Below are 9,520 nucleotides of genomic sequence, written 5' to 3' on the forward strand. Positions count from 1 at the left end.
AATGACATTTTCTACATGCATCTGCTACTGTGAGTGCACGTGTCTCATATATTAAGCCAAAATATATCAAGGGTTCTTTTTTGGTAATAAGAAAAAGGGACTGGTATGATAGCGAAAATATACCACGCGTGGCTTATATTTTGCTCTCACAGTGTTCACCCTTGGTATTGTTGTCCACGTCTATGGAAGAAAATAACTATATACCAACAGAGACTTTCGAAAATTCACTGGGGCGTGCCCGAGCACGCCTGCGCACGGTATCTTCCGTCGTCCAACTCGTCATGCGATATGGAATGACACAGTATTTCAGGGCGTCGCACACGGGGTAGTTAATGCGTACACCTGGATAGATACCCGACGGGTCTACAGTTTGTGTAGACGGCTGTGCAGGACATAGCGACGGTGTTACGACACTGTATCAACGTGGGCCATAGGTACAAACGCATGGAAAACAGTGGGATCCTTTTCCACTGCCTCCCGGCCGAAGCCGGCCGCATCTACGTCGACGGTTGCTTCCTCCGCTGTGGGGTGGGCAGCTTCACCATCGCCGCCTCTGACACCAGTGACATGTTCCTATGCTTAAACGACACTGCACTGGCCACACCGGCGTTCGCTGCCGCGGTTGCCGCTCTGGTGTGCAACGTCACGGTGACCGCGCCAGGGGCGAGGGGGTACACTACGCCGGGTCGGTGTCCGCGTCGGCGATGCCGACCGGCGTGCGGGTGTACGCGGCGGCACAGTGCTGGAGGTCGCGTACCTGACGATGCGGCCTGCACGGCGAGCGCGCGACCGGGTGGTCCGGCAGCGCCTTTCCGGCGCCAACGCCGGCTGCATCGTCAGGTACGCGACGCAGCCCTTCTACCTGCCAGCCAAAGCCGCCGGCGGTGGCGGATCATCCAGTGAGTACTGTACAGATTCTCAGTCTTACTTGCAGTTCCCGGTCCAAGTGTCGTGCATTGTCGTGTACTCGTGTCTGAATTCTGCTGACAGCAACAGCCCATTCCACATAGTGATATTTCAGACTTCAGAGCGTGAAACCGCAAAATAAATCCGTATGAAACGCCATGAATATGACATCTTCTTTCTTCTTCTGGATTATCCATGGCAACACGACACATAATCATCATCATCTTCGCCTCCATCCTCTCCGCCATGGCAGTCATCAGCATAGTATTCATCTGGACATGAATGACGCCCAGGAGAGACGACCTCCACGACGGTATGCCAAACTGTAAAATTACAATCACATATGTCTGATGCCACACTATGATCTGATGATAGTTTCTGACACTCTGTAGACATGGATGGCTCAGGCGAGATCATCCGCACCATCATGTCGTCACAGCTCGGCTTCCGGTACGAGGAGCTGAGCAAGGCGACCAATGACTTCAATCAACAAGATCAACAAGCTCGGCCATGGTGGCTATGGTTCAGTTTACAAGGTACATTGCCGTGCCATTTGGGACACCACACATTGGGACAAATTCAACACCGATTTCATAGATCGTCTTTCTTGAAATGCTTGCTTCATCTGAATTTGAGATTGTGATAATATGCTGGATATCCCAGGGTGTGCTTCCGGATGGCCAGGAGATCTCCATGAAGCGGCTCTACCTCAACTTGCGGCAGTGGATCAACCAGTTCTTCAACGAGGTGAAGCTCGTCAGCTAGGTGCAGCACAAGAACCTCGTCAAGCTCCTCGGGTGCAGCGTCTGAGGGTCCTGAGAGCCTCCTCGTCTACAAGTACCTCTGCAACACCAGCCTCGATCACTATCTCTTTGGTAAGAAAAGAAAACAATCCCTGCATTCCGAAGTGAAAAATAATCATACTTCGAATGGTAGATTTTCACTCTGGTTGATCTTCCATGCTTGGTGGTGATGATGCTTTCAAGAAGAATGCGTTGGACTGGGAGCGGCGGTCGGCGATCGTCCTCGAGGCGGCGGAGGGTTTGTCATACCTCCACAGTGGCTTCGAGGTCAGGATCATAAATAGGGACATCAAGGCCAGAAATGTGATGTTGGATGAGAGGTTCAGGCCTAAGATTGGTGATTTCGGCCTGGCGAGGAAATTCATGGAAGATCAGACCCACCTCAGCACCGGCCTCGCGGGAACATTGTAAGTTCATTTGTCCAAAACATCTAATCCGATCAAGGGGTTGAAGAAAATTTTGCGATAAATTGTGCAATGTGTCCAAAGAAATAGAACTGACCATGCCTACACTTTTGCAGTGGATATATGGCTCCGGAGTACATCCTTCACGGGCAGCTAACGGAGAAGGCCGACATCTACAGCTACGGTGTGCTGGTCCTTGAGATCGGCACCGGCTGGAAGAACCACATCTCTGTGGCGTCGACGGTCGAGAGACTGTCCCTCATGTCACAGTAAATTCTCCCATTTCCCCTCTTATCAACCTGATGCATTTCAGACAACCTGATGCTGACATCCTTTCATCTTCAGATATGGAAGCACTACAACACCGGCACCCTGATGGAGATCCTGGACCCAAACCTCCGCGACCAATGCTCGGAGGCGGAAGCTCTCAAAGTGTTCCAAGTCGGGCTGATGTGCGCGCACGTGTCGCTGAACCTCATACCATCAATGTGGAATGTGGTGGAGATGCTGGGTAGTGGTTATAGGGTGCTGCCCCAGCTTACCGAGCCTCCGTTCGTCGACGTGAAGGGGTCGAATGCAAAGAGTGAAAGATCGGGTTAATCAATGTCTCTGATGTTGAACTCTGACAAGTCGCCATTCTCGACGAACAGGTTGTCAGTGAGTGGGGTGCAGGCCAGGTGATTAACAACAGGGTGTGAAGGATCATTTTAACATATTTTTCATTATTTTACATTAGGTGAATGTTGAAGTAATACTAACTGAAAATGGTCCGATAATAGAACCCTGTTTGTAAGATGTAAGTAAGCAACCAGAGGAATGTTAATTTTGTCAAATATTCACAGAAGTGCAGTCTTATACTCCAACAAACACCATGTCAGCCAAAATCAACTAAAATCCATCTCTTTTCCCCCATGTGCCCATCACAGTGACGAGATTTAATCACCATCTAACAGCAGATAAAAACAGAGGGAAAAGTCAGAGAATTCACACAAAACACAACAAACCTAAAAAGTGACAAAAGTTAGAAAAGTCAGAGAATTCACACAAACCTCTTATTTTCCATTTATGTTTATCTAACTACAATTAATTGGCGTATGGGCAATCCACAGCAACTATTAGTACTACCGCATCTTCAGCAGAGTGGTGTCATCTCAGTGTACAAGGGGGCGATAATGTGGGATGATTAATTCACAAATACATGAGTTCATATGTATACCTCTTCGTCTAGCCGGCGGCCTGAGAATCGTCTATGCCGTTTGATTGCTCAGTGTTGGGCGCCCACAAGCTGAGCCCCTCGCAGCTGCTGTTCAAATCTAGTTGTACCATACCGGACGTGTGCCTATTGTTGGAATAAATCCGAGGCACTCCGTCGATCATCCGAGGACTAAGCAATTACACAAGCACGACACCGAGATTTGTTAACGAGGTTCACCGATATGGCTACATCTCCGGGGCATGACTACAGGCGCTCCTCCCCGTGACACCGTCACAATACCGTACACCGGCCACCCGGGCGCCGGGACACGCCGCCGGCTCCCCCTTACGCGCCTGTGCTATTATGTTGGCATAGGTTACATCGTGTGTCTACCCTCGCTATATAAGAGAGGCCTAGGATACAAGTGTCCTACTATGACACGACTCCATATCCTGTAAACACAATACAACTACAAGTCCAACTGTAACCTACCTTGTACACTATATTCGACATAACTCTAACAAACTCCACCTTCGTGAATATTCCCCACCACCTTGAGTTCGTCCATGCGTCAAACTTCCATGTATATTGGACTTGAGTTTATTCCATGAGCACCGCTGCTACTCCAAAGACTCCATGTGACTCCACCTGCAACTTGTAGTTCCTTCTTTTCTTGACCACAGTCAACACTCGAGCAAAATTAAGTTCCTTGTTACTCTAGCTTGTGCTCCCAACTTCCAGAGTATCAGTCCAATGCCATCACACACTGATCGCTGACCTGCGTGAAAGTGAACAACTCACATATTGGGTGTCACACATAAGAGTTACCTGAACTCAACATCACCGCTCCTTTCTTGACCGCCTGTCTGAAATTTGAAGGAAATTCACCATTGCTTGTAGTCATCCCGAGTCAAATTCGCAGTTGTCTCACCACATGTATGACCACCAGAGCCCTGGCCCGTCTCCATGTCCCGTGCGTACCGCACGCCTCGCTGCTATTACCACGTCGAGCCTCCGCTGTCCCGGTCGAGTCTCAAGGGTCACGAAACAACACCAGTCAACCCCCACTGCAGAGTTCTACCGATCATCATTGACCGATGATGAGTTTCATACTACTTCCATCAGACCACTGGGCTCCAGTCCAAACTGCATGTCACTCGCTTTTTCCCGCTGAATAGGCTTCGATTCTCTGGATCCTTACACCGTAGCCCCTCAATCCAGCTTCACCTTCAACATGACTCCATGGTAGATGATCAGTCCAACCTCGCGCCTCATCGACTTCAATCTCTCATGTGCACCGTCTTGAATCAACCCCGCGCCATAGTCTTGTCGAAGCCACACAAGCCTCGGGCCTGCGCCACGTGTTTCCACGCCCCAGAAGTCGGTCACCATCAGCAACAAGCTTCAATGTCGTCATCGCCGATTCCACCACCGTCTTCTGTACCAACCGACTCACGTTGATCCGTCAGACAGTCTAGTCCGACCCAGCCGAACATATCCAACTGCAACCATATTTCACCCTGCATCGTGTCAACCAGCACATACCATGCATTACTCGACGCCCTGTTAAACATGATCCTCATGACGCGCTCGTCCGCGCCCTCTGTTGCCCCTCCACACAGGCCAAGCCTTCTGATCAAACCAACCTAGCAAAACTTCCATGCAAATTTGGATCAGACAAATCCCTCGTCTGCAAATTATTATGCTCATGTTTGATTTATTAGCTTCTCCGTGCACCTAGCAGAAAAGAACCAAATCCTTTTGATCCATGCCAAACTACTCCCGTGCACACGTGTTGGACCTAGCAACTCTTTTTTGTTCTCAAAACAAATCACGTGTCTGCACAACACCAAGCAAGGCACACGTATACAGTTGACGTACACGTCCAGGATCAGCAGCACCGCATGGGCCTCGCGCCATGCCGCTACCTTCTCGGCCACCCAGCACCTGGGCCTGCAGCCGTCCCGCAGAAAACCAGAATACAGCCATCCTGCAGAAAACCAAAAAAATTCCACGCCTTGGCCAACCTGGTGACTGCCTCCTACGGCGCTCGCGGCGCTCCGTGCCCTAACCGCCGCTGCTTCGGATCCGACCTGCCGCTACCTTGGTTGCTTCCGATTGCTTCCGAACCTGCTACTTTCGCCTCCGTGTCACGACCATCTTTGACCTTCACATCAGACCTTATTTGCTGCGGACCGTCAACAGATCGGAACAGAACACGGCGCCTCTCTCCAAGACCTGACCATCGCAGCTTTTCCTCTTGATCAACAACGATTGAAAACCTCTTTGAAACCTTGCTCATGATACCATTTGTTAGAATAAATTCGAGGCACTCCATCGATCATCTGAGGACCAAGCAATCACACAAGCACGACACCGAGATTTGTTAACGAGGTTCACCGATATGGCTACATCCCCGGGGCATGACTACAGGTGCTCCTCCCCGTGACACCGTCACAATTCCGTACACCGGCCACCCGGGCGCCGGCACACGCCGCCGGCTCCCCCTTGCGCGCCTGTGCTATTATGTTGGCATATGTTACATCGTGTGTCTACCCTCGCTATATAAGAGAGGCCTAGGATACAAGTGTCCTACTATGACACGACTCCATATCCTGTAAACACAATACAGCTACAAGTCCAACTGTAACCTACCTTGTACACTATATTCGACACAACTCTAACACCTACATCGTCAATGCTTGACTGGGCGGCTGTGCAGACCAGAGTTTGGGTGCCTTCACCGTCGAGTATTGTCTCGCCGCCGCCAAGACCTGGTCGGGGGAACCTATCCAAGAAAAGCAGGGGAGAGCACGAAGTTGGCCGCGGAATCAAAACAGCCAGCATTACGTATCAAAAGCTCATCATATGGAAGGTACCTGTCGATGAGATCTGACAAAAACTCGAAGTCGTCGCCTCGGCCGTCGCCATGTCTGTGTTTTCCCTTTAGCTGCTGGGGCGGTCAGGCGGATATCTCCCTTCCTTCAACATGTCGAGACGGGGGTAGGAGATGGGATTGGTGGGGGCCCACGCGGTGACACATATGCTTATCCGTTCATATGACGGACCGCAGACGTTGTTATGCACCGGTACTCGCGTCATGCACCGTTGGAACATGTTTGACTGCGCCGTGACGGATGGTCATATCAAACGCCGGGTGACCGTATACTACTATTCTGTGATACATGACATTTTCTCACCTCGCCGCTCGCATTCAATGCATCGGTACACTTGTAATTGTTCGATTGGAACACATAGCAGGAGCAGGCGCGCTCGTCCACAACATCGCCGCTCTCACCAGAGACTTTATGGATATCTATACTATATAAAAAGCCAAAATCAATTTCAGTACAAACTCACTAAATAAATATGCCAATCTTGCATACCGTTGGCAAATTAACCGATGCCTACACGAAAATAATGGGAACTACTAATTTTTTATTTATAGAAAGAACTAAGCAACATGGCAAAAAATTACAGCCAAAAGATACAAATATAACTTCGAGAATGCAGTTGATCATCAAATTATAGTTAGTATGACATGCATAATTAGCAAGTAAAGAATGAAGAAAAACACATATATTAAAATATCAATAAAAAATTAAACATACCGAAGACACAAATATGTTTGCAAAATTCTTATATTTGAAAATGTAATCATATTTGCTTTCAATTTTTAGTGCACAAATAAAATAATATATTCTCAATATTTAACTTCATAAAATCCTACTCCGCGCATCGAGCGGGCCACCTTGCTAGTTTTTTTAAAAGTACATACTTATACGTATAATATTCACAACATATTTATAAGGTACTTATCATGTATTTGTGAAATTTTCATCTTGTATTAAGAAAGTATTCACCGACTATTCGAAAAATGTTCATCTATACAAAATAGATGTATGCATTAAAAAGTAACCATACACAAGTGAATAGATGTTTCTACACTGTAAGGAAATAATCCAAAGTATACAAAGAAAAAAAACAAGAAGAGAGGGAAATTGAAGCAAAAATTGATGTAAAAATAAAAATTAGAACTAAATAGGAAAAGGAAAAAGAGAGAAATGAAAAATAGGAGGAAGGAAAAAAGAAAAAGAAACCAAAAGCAGGAGAATTAAACATGGGGCTGGAACACGGTCACACACTTTTGTCTGGAGCACGGTCCGGACCGCGGCTGGAGTGGTCTGGGACCCGCGATCGACCAGCGATCTAGCGATTATCCTGGACACGGTCCAGGGGAGCAACAAAAGTGTGTTGTGGTCTTGTGTTGGTGCCATGTTCTGGGCGCTTTGGCTAACCAGGAAAAAAAATCTGCTATTGAGCGGATCTTCCCGACTCATCCAGCTAACATTATATTCAAATGCAACTTATTTCTGCAGTAGTGGAGCCCGTTGGTGAGGCGCAAGAATACTGAGAAGATGCAACAAGCTCAAGACCGTCTGCGATGGTGTATGTGATGACTATAGGGAGCCAGCTGCTACTCCTTGATTTGGAGTGGCCCTTTTGTTTTGTGCGCGAGCCAACGTGCTTAGTGATCTGGCCTCAGTGCCATGTAACTTTCTACTCGCGCCCTTTTGGCCGTCTGAACCCTAAACCTCCTGTGTCAGTTTGGCCTGACCTCTTCGTTTTGGTCTGTAAGGTTGACTTGGTTGATTACGCTGCCTGTTGTGGGCTTTATTAATTTATAAAGCCGGACGCCTCTAGCGTCTTCGTTCTAAAAAAACAGTCACACCAAGCGTGGAACATGATTTGCCAGATGCGGCTCCCTCTATTCTAAATTTGCATACAAGGGTTCTTTCAAACCTCTCGCGTAAGCAACATGTCACGATTGATTTGTAAAACATGGGCACATCTCAGATGTAAACTCTTTAAGTGGCTAGTCATCCGCCGTAGAATCTGGATAGCTGACCAGTTCGCTAAGCAAATTCCGCCGCATAATGAAAGCTGGGTTTTTCATCTTAGTCTCACACGGGGTGTTCAACACGTATTAATGAGATGATTGGTTGTTAACAATATGTTGCGTCCTTCTTTGGGCCATGCTTCGGCAGGTAATTAACTCTGACCTGTGACGGAGCTAGCGGTGGGTTATGCTTGAGGCTGAGCCACCTTGAGCGATGAACTCTCGTAATTTTTAGTACTTAATAAGAAGAAATTACAAAGGATTGATGTTGGTACTAGGCCTAGGGATATAACCATAACTTCGCTAGGCTTGTCTCCATCACTGACTTTCAGATTATGATGACAGATTTGCAAGAATGGTGGCATTGATGCAAGGGCTAGGATTCAGAGACCCAACGAGCAAGCTTTGAAGACGATTGTGACTTTGGTCGGTCCATTTGGTGGGAAAGGAAAAGAAGGGTGTTTGAAAAGATGTTGGTACCCGCACACAAGGGCATTGAGAAAATCAAAGTAGATTCAAGGCAATGGACCCTTGAGAGCGTTGGTTGATTTTTCTTTTTGATGCAATTTGAAAAGACTTTAGCTATCATGGTGCTAGCCAGTGGTCATCCTTGTCTTATTAGGAATTTAAGATGCTTTCTTTGTTTTTTTTTCTTTATTTTCTCTGGGTTTCTTGTTGCCTGGTTGTACTTGAACTTTCTTTCCTTGTCTTAATTTATGATATGCAATTCTTGCAAAAAATTAAAACACACATGTTACCATTTACCCACAGAAGCCCATGATATAAGAGGTGGAGGCATTGCTTTCCCTGCCATTTTTATACTCATCAATCGATGGGATAGGGATGGAGCGTGATAGATAAAGTTTAATATTTTCATTGCTCCATGCTCCATAGGAATAAGAGTAGGGTATCAAAATAATGGATATCAAGTACACTAAATGATGCAGGACGTCTTCATTGGGACAACCTGCTTCGGGGCATCATTGCACCATGATTTGAGCATATGACAGCAGATTTTTGGCAGTCGACCATCGGTTGGAGGAGATTGGCATACTTGACTTATGTCCATTTGGGGGAAGTCTTGAAGGCATCCAAGAAACAAAGACAGGTCTTTGTTGCGGTACTTGTGTGTCGATCTGGCTACCATACTAATCATGTATCTCGTTAATAAATTCACAACAAAATGTAGTTAACATATCGGTTATGATGAACTACATCCTCAGTATCTTCCGTGCTGCTACTTTGTGAGTCTTCTGTCTCTAAGAAATAAATTGGCCCAGCCAGAGGGATATCGAAAGAAGATGGTGATAGC

At 47.1% G+C, this 9,520-nt stretch overlaps 1 pseudogene; it reads left to right on the forward strand.

Moving 5' to 3' along the window:
- The first annotated feature begins 1,066 nt into the window (after positions 1-1,066).
- On the forward strand, positions 1,067-2,956 carry LOC119300788 (annotated as a pseudogene).
- Positions 2,957-9,520: the final 6,564 nt, after the last annotated feature.

This window comes from Triticum dicoccoides, chromosome 1B, assembly GCF_002162155.2.
Source record: "Triticum dicoccoides isolate Atlit2015 ecotype Zavitan chromosome 1B, WEW_v2.0, whole genome shotgun sequence".
Taxonomy (NCBI): domain Eukaryota; kingdom Viridiplantae; phylum Streptophyta; class Magnoliopsida; order Poales; family Poaceae; genus Triticum; species Triticum dicoccoides.